Raw genomic sequence first — 11978 nt, forward strand, 5'->3', positions numbered from 1 at the left:
ACAAGTTCTGCAGATTATTCTAAGTGCCAAAGTGAGCATTTTTCTCACTTTTATCATCTTTTCTTCCATTACAAATCTTGGAACACCTCTAGGAGTGTATCCATAAGTTTACCATGGTAAACTAAGGTGGAACATCACCATTTTGAGGTCCAAATTTTCTGTTTTGAATATATCTTGGTAACTTTATAAAACTTATGATTTCTTATGCAATCTTGTACCTACTTTGCTTCTAATCAAGTCTATGGTTAGTGAGCTTGTGTATGGTTGATTCTTATGAGTTTAGAGGTGCAAACACCCTCTAAAATTTTTGTTTTGATTGGGTTTAAGACAACTCACAAGTGTTGGAGTCATACAAGTCTACCATAGTTCATATGACAAGACTTGTGGTTGGTGCAAGTGTGAACCTTAGAAGCTTTGGCTACCCTAACTTGTTCCACACCTCACTTGATGTTTTATTTTGCTAATCCAAGTAGCTTGCTAGTCTTAAAGTAACATAACCTCGTCTAGCCTCCAACACTTAGTTAACTCTTTCCATGTTGGGACGGCTCACCCAGGTTAATCTTACTTGGCTACTTGAAGACAAATTAGTTTAGTTGTGTATTTCGTTTAATTCATGACCATCCGAATCATCCTTGTGATGATTTGTGTATTGGTGAATCATACAATAAGGTTAATCCTCCATGCTTGACTTATATGACAATCTATAAAACTCATGATGGACTTAGCTTAGGATTATTATTATAACTATATAAATATATGTATATATATGAACATGGCCGAATTTATAATGATAATCGGTTTATGATTATTCGTCATGAACTTAGGCTAACTTATTTATGATTCTAAGTCCTTCGTTGTTGATTCTAATAGGCAAACTAAGACCCATGAAATAACATACAACTTAGTGTCAAAATGAGTACTTATCTAGATATACTTTTATGCATACATACTTTTGTACTTGAATTCTAAATCCCGAATATAACCACTCCATAAATGTCGTAAGACCATACCTTCGATTCCCCATTCTCAAACAACTCGTCACTTACGGATAATCGAAAAGCTTTTGAAAAATTGTGAGTATACATGACCCCTTTTTACTTTTACACTTTTGGGTGCAATACGTTTATTACTAATAAACACACACAATCACATACTTTATGCAAACACAAACAATCCTATCATACATGCTTAAATACGTGATACTTGATTTGTATTCTTGGAACATTTGTCACACCCTTACTTTTGCGGAAGCGTGATTATGGTGTGACTTTCTTAATACCATAGCAATCAATCATAACAACACTATATGATAAAACCATAAGATGTTCATCCGTAAATTAAGTTTGAAAATACCACAACATAAATTGTTTGAAACGTAGACTCCAAATTTGAATTACAAACCATGCAACATGTTTAAAGAGTTCACGAAGACTCGACAAAAGACTTTAAATAAAATGTAACGCCCCGAATTTAATTATGGGTATGCATATTTATATTGCCAAAATATGTTTAAGAAATAACTAGGAAGTGAATCTAGTTAGAAAGTGAATTAGAATTTTTTAACTAAAAGAAATAAATTTCAGCCATTTAGAAACAAGTTTGCATAGATAAGGGATGGGATATGTAATTTATGAAAGTTTGGGTAATAAAAGCAAAACATAAAAACCCACAACAAACCCGTTTGCGTGGGTTTTGGTCGCCAGGAGCAAGAGAGGGAAAGAAACCCCTCTCACCTTCACAAAGATGAAGAATTGAAGCCCTAAACATAGCTGAAACACTTGCATGTTAACAAATTCGTGATCTTCTAGTCCTAACAAAGCTCAAGGTAACAAGAATTTTATGCTTTGGTGATCTTGGGTAATTAGGGTTCCAAAGAATCCTTGAGTTTAAGTGAAATTAGCATGAGAATGAACTAGGATCACCTTTTAGAAACATGATGAATGCTTGAATTATGTTAATTTGATGTTGGAAAAGAAAACCCAATGTAGACTAAGATGATAGTGCTATGTAACATGGAATTTTGATGTAAATTGGTATAGTGATGTTGTATGATAATGTTCTTGTTAAATTGTCAACTATATGAAATCTAATTAGAATGAAGATGATATGAGATTTTGATTAAAATTGATGTTTTTGATATTATTGATATGAACTAGTCATGAATATGCATGTACTTGTACGCTATGCTTGATTAGTAGTACGTACGCCAAGTGTTTGATAAAATGATTGAATGAGGTGTTCAAATGATTTCCAAGGATAAATGGTTAAAATTAGAAGTTTGTAAATGGTTAAATTGAAGTTGTCAATTTTGATATGAAAAGAATGACATGAGATTAAAGCATGTGAATTTGGAATGTAGGAATAAAAGAAGAAAGCTCAAATCAATCCGGGTCGCAAACGAAGAACGACAAAGGTAAGTTCTTGCTTACATATTATTATTAGCATGTATTAATGTAACATACTATTGTTCAATAGTTGTAGTCGTTCACTTGTAACGAGTTATTGTAAGTCGAATACATAATACAGATATGGGTCGAATGAGTTAGAAAGGTAATGTGTGAAGTTAAGGAATTTTATGTTTGAAAGAAGGTTTTAAAAGGTTTACTTGAAGTTCATATTTGTAATTGATGTCGTATAAACTTATGGAACAAAAACGTCTAACGGTTTGGTTGAATGTAGGTAAAGCAACTTGTTGACGGCGCTACTTGGATTGAACACACTTGTGATGCACGCTTCTGTGAAGTTGTTAAGTTACGGTCTAAACTTTAGTCAAATGTTTTTGTTAAAAACGGGTCTTTTGTATGTATCTTGCCGGTAGTGGTTAGATGTTGGACTTGTAGTTAAAGATTTTGTTTATGGATTATGAAATATTTTGGGTATAAACTCTTTTGTAATCATTTCATATTAGTTAGTATGAAGTTAAATGCAGAATTTTTCCTATTTATTATTCGACCCGTTTGGTTCTTGTCACATGAAGCTCGTGAGTGTCTTTTAAAGTTTTAGACCTTACAACTTGGTATCAGAGCCTAGGTTTGAGAGATTCGAGTAAGTTATGGAGCTCGAACTCAAACCGAAAGCTCTTGTGAAAGTGTGATCGTTCCAAAGCGCCACGCAAGTAAGTAATTTAAGGATTTCATGTTTTTAGATAGAGACGAGAATGGGTTATGGTTTAGTTACCAGTATAACCTGGGTTGGGATGTTAAATGGTGCTATGGAAGGTTTCGGGACTGCCCAAGTCCATTTCGGGTTGGAAAAGGGGGCTGGGAATGATAGTTTTGATTAAACAGCGCCTGCACACCAGAGAGCCCGTCGGCGACGGCACCCCTTCACCCGACGGTTTAAGTTCCTGCCTACGGGCAAATGTCAGCGACGCAACAATCTAGAGACCGTCGGCGACGCACACATGTGCCGTCGGCGACGGCCCTCCTTTGTCTGATTTTTCTGAATTGCTTGTTTGTTATGCTAGACTCCTTAGTTCAATTCTAGCATTCTTTAAATGCTTAGAACACTTCAAAGTAACTGTGAAACTATGAATTTGACATAACTAACATGTTTTGATGATGAATGTGTGAAAGAATGAGGAGTCATGTGTACAAACGAATGATGTAAGTAATGCAATGAGAATGTTGTAAAGAAAGGTCGAATGGGTCTATAACTTAAGAGAATGAATTATTAAGAATGAATAATGTATAGAATGATAAGGAGAACGAATGTAATAATGTTTAACACGAATATTTATTTGTAGATGGCAAGTGGAGGAAACACGGATACCACCGAACGTATAACTCGAAACGAGTTAAACAAGATAATTTCGGATGAAGCAATGAAGGCGTTTGATGCGAATGTTTCAAAGTTAGCGCAAGAGGTGGAAAGCCAAGTATTAAGTAGGGTGGAGGCTATGGTAACAAATAAGGTAGATGAGTTGAAGGAAATGATATCCGGGATTCAAGGAAAGAAGGAAGCACGACGGTGCACCTACAAGGATTTCATGGCATGTAAGCCCACAACTTATAATGGGGAAATTGATCCCATCGAATGCCAAAGATGGATAGCTAACATGGAGGGAGTGTTCATTCGAAGTCATTGTGACAAAGAATTTTGCCACAGGGCAACTTTTACGAAGGGCTAAAGATTGGTGGGATTCGTATAGTAAAGAGATCGGAGAGAATAGAGTTCAAACTTTGACTTGGCAAGAATTCAAACAACATTTCATTAAGTACCATTGTCCACAATCACCCATGGATCGAATCCAAGAAGATTTTCTCCGACTCCGACAAAAGGATGAATCAGTCAATGAGATTACGAACACTTTCCTCGATCAGTTAAAGTTTTGCGAAGAAATAGTCGGAACGGAAAGGAAGAAGATTATCCGTTATCATGGCATGCTTAAGGCTGAAATTCGGGAGTTCATAACTCCTTCTAAATGTGAAACTTTGGACGAGATCATTGACCTGGCAAGGGATAGGGAAATTGAGATAAAGAGGCAGGATGAACGTGGGGAGAAAAGGCAAGCCGAGAAGGGGTCAACACAAGGCTCTTCTAAGAAACCTAAAACGCATGATCAAGGAAAGAAAGAAGCTTCCAAAGGAGGGTTTCCATGATGTAAGACATGTGGAAAACCCCATTCGGGTGAATGTTTATTGGGAAAGAAAGGGAGTTACAACTGCGGACAAGAAGGGCATCCGTACTATAATTGTCCAAATCCCAAGAGGGTGTGCTACAACTGTAATGAATCGGGCCATGTGAAGGCCGAATGCCCAAAGCTTAAACAAGGAGTGAAGAAAGAAGGAAAGAAGGAAGAACCCGCTAAAGCTAAAGGAAGAATGTTTCAAATCTCTACAGAAGAAGCTAGAGCTCATCTGAATGTGGTGTCAGGTATTTTTATGATAAACTCTATACCCACTTATGTGTTGTTTGATACCGGGGCTAGTAAATCATTCATTTCTAGCGAGTTTGTACATTCCCCTTTGTTCACAATAGAAAGAATGCCTACACCACTTGAAGTAGAAATTGCCGATTGTAAGAGTTACCTTTTGCACGAAATATGTAGAAATTGTAAAATCACTATAGAGGACGAAGATTTTGATATTGATTTGATTCCCATGGTCTTGGGAGAATTTAAGATAGTGGTAGGTATGGATTGGTTATCCCGTTATCACGCGGAAATCTTATGCGAAAGCAAAATTATTCATGTGACATCTCCTAAAGGGAAGCGGGTAACCATTCATGGGGAAAGGGAAGTAGGGGCAAAATTTTGTACTATCTTAGAAGCAGTTAAGTACGTGAGGAATGGAAGTAAGGCATTTTTAGCCTATGTTCTTGATACGAAATTAGGAGCCTCAAGAATTGAAGATACTAAGGTAGTGAATGAATACCCAGATGTGTTTCCGGATGAATTGTCGGGACTTCCACCCGAGCGGGAAGTCGAATTCCGTATCGAGTTAGAACCAAACGCCAAACCGGTAGCCAAAGCCCCTTACCGGTTGGCACCCGCGGAAGTACGAGAATTAATGGTCCAATTACAAGAACTTCTTGACAAGGGCTTCATACGCCCTAGCGTGTCCCCGTGGGGAGCGCCTGTTTTGTTCGTTAAAAAGAAGGATGGGTCGATGAGAATGTGCATCGACTACCGTGAACTTAACAAACTCACGGTAAAGAACCGATACCCTCTCCCGAGAATAGATGATCTTTTTGATCAACTACAAGGGGCAAGTTGGTTCTCAAAAATTGACTTGCGATCGGGCTACCATCAAGTACGAGTAAGGGTAGAGGACGTACCTAAGACTGCGTTCAGAACTCGCTATGGACATTATGAATTTTTAGTAATGTCATTCAGGTTAACTAACGCTCCGGCCGCTTTTATGGATCTAATGAATAGGGTATGCCGAAATATGTTGGATCAGTTCGTCATAGTGTTTATTGATGACATTTTAGTATACTCTCGTAGCGAGTCTGAACATGCAAGTCATCTACGTCAGGTACTTGAGATGCTTCGAAGGAAAAGATTATATGCTAAGTTTTCTAAATGTGCGTTTTGGCTCAGGGAAGTACAGTTTTTAGGTCACGTAATTAATGAAAAGGGAATTTTGGTGGATCCTTCTAAGGTGGAAGCCGTGATAAAATAGGTACCCCGAAGAATGTTAGTGAAGTAAGAAGTTTCCTAGGTCTAGCCGGCTATTACCGGAGATTTATCCAAGACTTCTCCAAAATAGCCCTTCCTTTAACTAAGCTGACAAAGAAAGAAGAAAGGTTCGAATGGGGTGATGATCAACAGAAGGCTTTTCGAATGTTAAAGGAGAAATTGTCAAGCTCTCCCGTATTAACCCTGCCAGAGGGAACGGAAGACTTAGTTGTATACGCGGACGCATCTCATCAAGGGTTGGGTTGTGTCTTGATGCAACGAGGCAAGGTTATTGCCTACGCTTCGAGACAACTAAAGCAACATGAAATTAACTATCCAATCCACGATCTTGAACTGGCGGCGGTAGTGTTTGCCTTAAAAATCTGGAGGCATTATTTGTATGGAACGAAGTGTACAATTTATTCAGACCACAAAAGCCTTAAATACTTCTTCGAGTAGAAAGATCTCAATATGAGGCAACGGAGATGGTTGGAATTGATTAAGGATTATGACTGTGACATTCTTTACCATCCGAGTAAAGCTAATGTTGTGGCGGATGCACTTAGCCGAAAGGAATACCCACCACCTATCCGAGTGAAATCGATGAGAATGATAGTTACCCCAAATCTTCTTGGAACAATACGAGAGGCGCAAGATAAGTCCTTAAATATTGGTGATCCGAAAAGTGAAAGAACGAAAGGGTTTGAAAATAAATTTGAAGTAAACGCGAGTGGGTTAAGAACGAGGTTTGGGCGGGTATGGATACCGCGACACTGTGAAGCAAAGACTTTATTATTGGAAGAAGCACACAAGTCTCGTTACTCGATTCATCCGGGAGCCACTAAAATGTACCGGGATTTGAAAAGAAAATTATTGGTGGCCGGGAATGAAACGCGACATTGTTAAGTATGTATCTAAATGCTTGACATGTTCTCAAGTAAAGGCGGAACATCAAAAACCATACGGGAAATTGCAACCCTTAGAAATCCCGGTATGGAAATGGGAAAATGTAACCATGGACCTTGTAACCAAACTACCGAGAACAAAGAAAGGGCATGACGCAATATGGGTCATTGTCGACCGCCTTACCAAAAGCACCCATTTCCTACCCATTCGGGAGACTTTTTCCTCGGAAAGGTTAGCGGAAATTTATGTGAATGAGATTGTTTCTGGCCATGGTGTACCGGTGTCTATTGTTTCAGACCGGGATACGCGATTCACCTCCCGTTACTGGTGGAAATTTCATGAAGGAATGGGTACCCAATTGCATGTAAGTACCGCATACCACCCACAAACGGATGGCCAATCCGAACGAACGATTCAAACTCTCATAGATATGTTGAGAGCATGCGTGATGGATTTCGGGGGAAATTGGGATGAACATTTGCCATTAGTGGAATTTTCGTATAATAACAGCTACCAAAGTAGCATACAAATGGCGTCATATGAAATGTTGTATGGGAGAAGGTGTAGAACCCCTGTTTGTTGGGGAGAAGTGGGACAAAGAGAACTCGCACCAAATGATGTAGTGGCGATAACTAATGAAAAGATCGACATCGTTCGGGCTCGATTAAAAGCGGTGCAAGACCGACAAAAGTCCTATGCAGATAAAAGAAGACACCCTATCGAGTTCCAAGTGGGGGACCGAGTATTCCTAAAGGTGTCCCCGTGGAAAGGCATAATTCGATTCCGTATGCGAGGAAAATTGGGTCCCCGGTATATCGGACCGTTCGAGATTTTAGCTCGAGTTGGAAAGGTGGCCTACCGGTTAGAATTACCTTCCTCATTAGAAGGGATTCACAATACCTTTCATGTGTCACAATTGCGGAAGTGTTTAACGGATGAAACGGCCAATGTACCCGTAGGAACGTTTTCGGACCTGACGAGTCGTTCAGAAGAGCGCTTAGACTAATTCAGAGGCGGAATTCATTGAATTAGTCTTCGTAAAGCTTGATTTCACTATTTAATGTCTCGTTTATTAATAATATGTGAAATATACAAGATTCGGAGACAAACGGGCAGGGCTTCGCCGTTACACCTTGAAAAACACACACTTGGATCGCTCATCCGGACGTCTATTTATAGACCATCCGCCCGACTGAATAAGCGGTCCACAATATTGTCGTTCGAGCGGTCCAGACTAACTGCCGTTCGAGCGATCCAACCATTCGTCCGTTCGAGCGGTCCTAACCCTAATGGACTAATGAGCGATCCAACAAGCCTAATTCTATACAATTTCATATTTTCTCGTATTTTGTGCACAATACGATCTGCCCTACCCTAAGACTCGAACTAAGATGTAGTCGACAGACAACTGCACCAACAGACTCCCCCTTGAATGTTGACGGAATCTTCAGTGAGAGTCTTCAATCATTCACAGCTCTTCAATCTTGTTCGGTCTTCTTTAGGAACTCTGCCTAGAATCAAATCTTCTACAGGAACTTCATCCTGAAAAAATATGCCTGGATCTTTCTCTGGCTATAACTTTCATCAGACTCCCCCTATCATCATGCTGGGATCTCTGTCTGGAATTTGTCATCACCATTGAAATCAATTCATGGCTTTCTCTGTTTAAGCTCTTCTCTGGTTCTGATATGTCTCCTGGCTATCTGTAGCAACAGGATCAGAAACCTGCAAGACTCAGACACACTATCACAATACAACACAATTTGTGATTCAACTTAATTAATCAACTCATCGTATAAGAAAACTATGAAGATCAAATTGTTGGTTAACATTCAACTTAAACATCAAGTTAATGAACCAATTTTACACTTCAAATCTTCACAATTTCACACACTCTCTCCCAAACCATAAGTTCAACATGTTTAGTACTTGAACTGTTAAAAATCAGCTCTTCACACTCTGTTGTCGAAAATCTTTTTGCAGTTTTCAAATTACAAACAAAAATATAATATTTTTGGATTTTTGAATTTGATGAAAAACTGAAATGAAACACTGTTTTTGAGAGATTGTGCAAGAGGATCATATCGGATTTTGAGACATATCACTAACATCGTTGATCTTGATTAATCGGCAAAAGTTAAGAAACAAATTCACTTCTGATTGTCAGTATTGTTGTCCACTTAAACCTCTACACAAGTTTTCAATTGATTCAAGATACGTATTTAATATCTTAGAATCTTAAACTTATTTGAGTGTCCCACCTCTTGAATATACTCCCGCATCCAGATCTCAATATTCTGATTTACAGGTAAGTATACTACGAATGATATCTGTATATAAATTAGGGGATGAATGCGAAGACTGAGGGATCTCAGGTCAGAACTTCCGTTCAGCAGAGAGATATCAGTTTCGACTTAGCAGTGTGTCCCCTGTAGAGGATCTTTTCAGCTACAACAACTGATCATCAATTTTATTGTCTAATCAGCTGAGGGCTTTATGCTATGTTTCAAGCATATTGGAGAAAGTATTAGCCAGGGACTAGGTCAGAACTACCATTCAGCAGAAGTCCCGGAATAATACCCCAGACATCATAGAGTATAAAAACCTAATATTTCAGAAGAAGAAACCTTTCAAACGAGATTTCAGGGGTTACCTATATATCCAAGTAGTGTTCCCCACAAACTAAGCAAGTTTGAATTTAGATTTATATCTCAAATACAATTTACTAACTGTGTGAAGTCTACTGACACATCATTAGTAAGACTTGTTTAAAAACATTTTTGACTTTACCAATCTCTAGCATGCTGTGATAGTCCACCGATATACTATCATCTCCTCTTTTTGCAACAAAACTCATTTTCATTTTTTCAATTTTTTTTAAAATTTTTTAAAATTTTATTACTCCCCCTAAAATCAAAATATGTTTCAATTTTGATTTTCTGAAGAAAAATTGAAAACAAACTATACAAGAAATATGACAACATTATGTGAATTACCTCAATTCACCATTCTTGTGCAAAAACAATCAGAACTCCCCCTCACAACAAACTATTTTCCCATAATGATTTCAAAACACTTAAGTTTGTTTTATTCAGAATGGTTTTTTCGGAAAATAAGTTTAGTTGTTTTTACCTTTTGTAAAATTGGGGCAAAATCATCACATTGTTTACCAATTTCATGAATGATAATTAAATCAAGTTCAAACTAATGACCTTGATTTAACCACTTGTACGAACAACTAGTTCTCATTCTGAACCATTTATAACAATCACAAACATACAACCACTTGTAGATTTAGCAATTAAACCTGTTTTTCAACCAATTACCATCTTTTGGTTGAATTCTCAAGGTGCCGATTCATACTCCTCGCTTACAAACCTGGGAGTTCCGGCAAGTCCTGCAAAACCTCAAACACAGATTAAGAAGGATGCCGATTCATGATCCACAATACCATCTTGGGATCTCCGGCAAGTCAGGTTTTTCATTTAAACAGATTCACCCAAGCCTGGCGGTCCTTGGGTGATTTCGAATTCTTGTTCAACAATGGTGGAAAATTTGCATCATCCATTGTTAAACCTGAATTCTCCTTTTTTACCTCAACCAATGGCTCCTCTGGTTTTAACGAACCAGAATCATTGCCTGCAGGTGGCTTGTCTGACTTTGACCTGTCAGATTCATCACCGACCATTTTCTTCTTTTTCTTTTCCTCTTTCGTCCTTAGATTTGTATCTGATGAATCTGTCTTGCTAGACTTTGCAATTGAAGGAATTGATTCATCAGAACTTTTATTCTTTCTGTCCGGTGAACCCGAGGACAATATCTTCTCGAGATATTCTCTTGCCTTCTTTCTCTTTTTCCTCAGTCTGTCTTTTTGCCCCTGTGAAAGCTTCACTTTCTTTTCCTGAATTGACTGTTCTTGAACTTTAGGTTTCAAAACCTTCTGTTCCTGGGGCTTGACTTTGACTGGAATCTTTGCCACTTTCTGAGAATTAACCCTCAATCTTTCACTTGATTTCCTTGGGCAATCTCGGGCAACGTGACCTTTGATGTTGCAGTTAAAGCACCTCCTGGTCTCATAACTCCAATACTGGCAGTTAACAGCAATGTGTCCTTGATAACCGCATCGGTAACACACTCTGTTATCGTACCGATCACCATTTTGAGTCCAAACGCTCAGATCAAAGCATTGTTTGGCTTGGTGATATTCTTTCCTCAAGTTTGCTGGATTTGGCTTTTGAGCACTGTGGTTCAACCTGCACCACTTATTGCCAACAATTTTTGAATTTTCATTTTTTACTTTTTGTAATTTTTTCTTTTGATTGGATGATCGATCTGATGAACTTTTATTATCTTTTTGTTTCTGTTCCACTTTCTTCTTCAAAGGTTTCTGTTTAGAACATTCACCTTTTTCAGTTGATTGTAGAACAGTTTTCTGAAATTTTTCTTTTAAATTTAAAAACAATTTTTGTTTTTCAATTTTAACATGTTCATCATCAGATTTTACATCACAATCTTCAACTTTGACAGAGTCAAAGTTTGTGACATTGTCACTTATTGGAACAGAATTGATTGGTTTTGGACAGGGAAATTTCAAACTATCTGATACAGTCACAAAACCTATCAATTTCTTTTCAAGTTCATCAATGTTGTTTCTTGAACTCTTAGCTTCGTCTTCAAGCTGAGACATTCTTTCAAGATGAGACTTGATTGAATTTTCATTCTCATGTTTCAAATTTTCAAGAACAGATTTTTCATTCATCAAAACTTTTATCTGTTCCTGAAATTTTGATTCATTCGCTTTCAGATTCTTGTTTTCCAGCTTAATCCAGAAATCCTCATCTTCTGAAGATTTCTTTTTGCTTTCAAACTCTTTTTCCAACACTTCAATTTTCTTTCTAGCACATTCACATTTTTTTTCAAATTTATAATTTTCTGAAGATGTGAATTGATC

General features: G+C 37.8%; 1 long non-coding RNA gene across 1 annotated transcript; it reads left to right on the forward strand.

Moving 5' to 3' along the window:
* Positions 1 to 1693: 1693 nt before the first annotated feature.
* Positions 1694 to 2863, forward strand: LOC110911172. The gene is made up of 3 exons (XR_002576867.2): positions 1694 to 1825; positions 2360 to 2413; positions 2680 to 2863. It is a non-coding gene; the product is annotated as an uncharacterized LOC110911172 (long non-coding RNA).
* Positions 2864 to 11978: the final 9115 nt, after the last annotated feature.

This window comes from Helianthus annuus, chromosome 15 (genome assembly GCF_002127325.2).
Source record: "Helianthus annuus cultivar XRQ/B chromosome 15, HanXRQr2.0-SUNRISE, whole genome shotgun sequence".
NCBI lineage: Eukaryota > Viridiplantae > Streptophyta > Magnoliopsida > Asterales > Asteraceae > Helianthus > Helianthus annuus.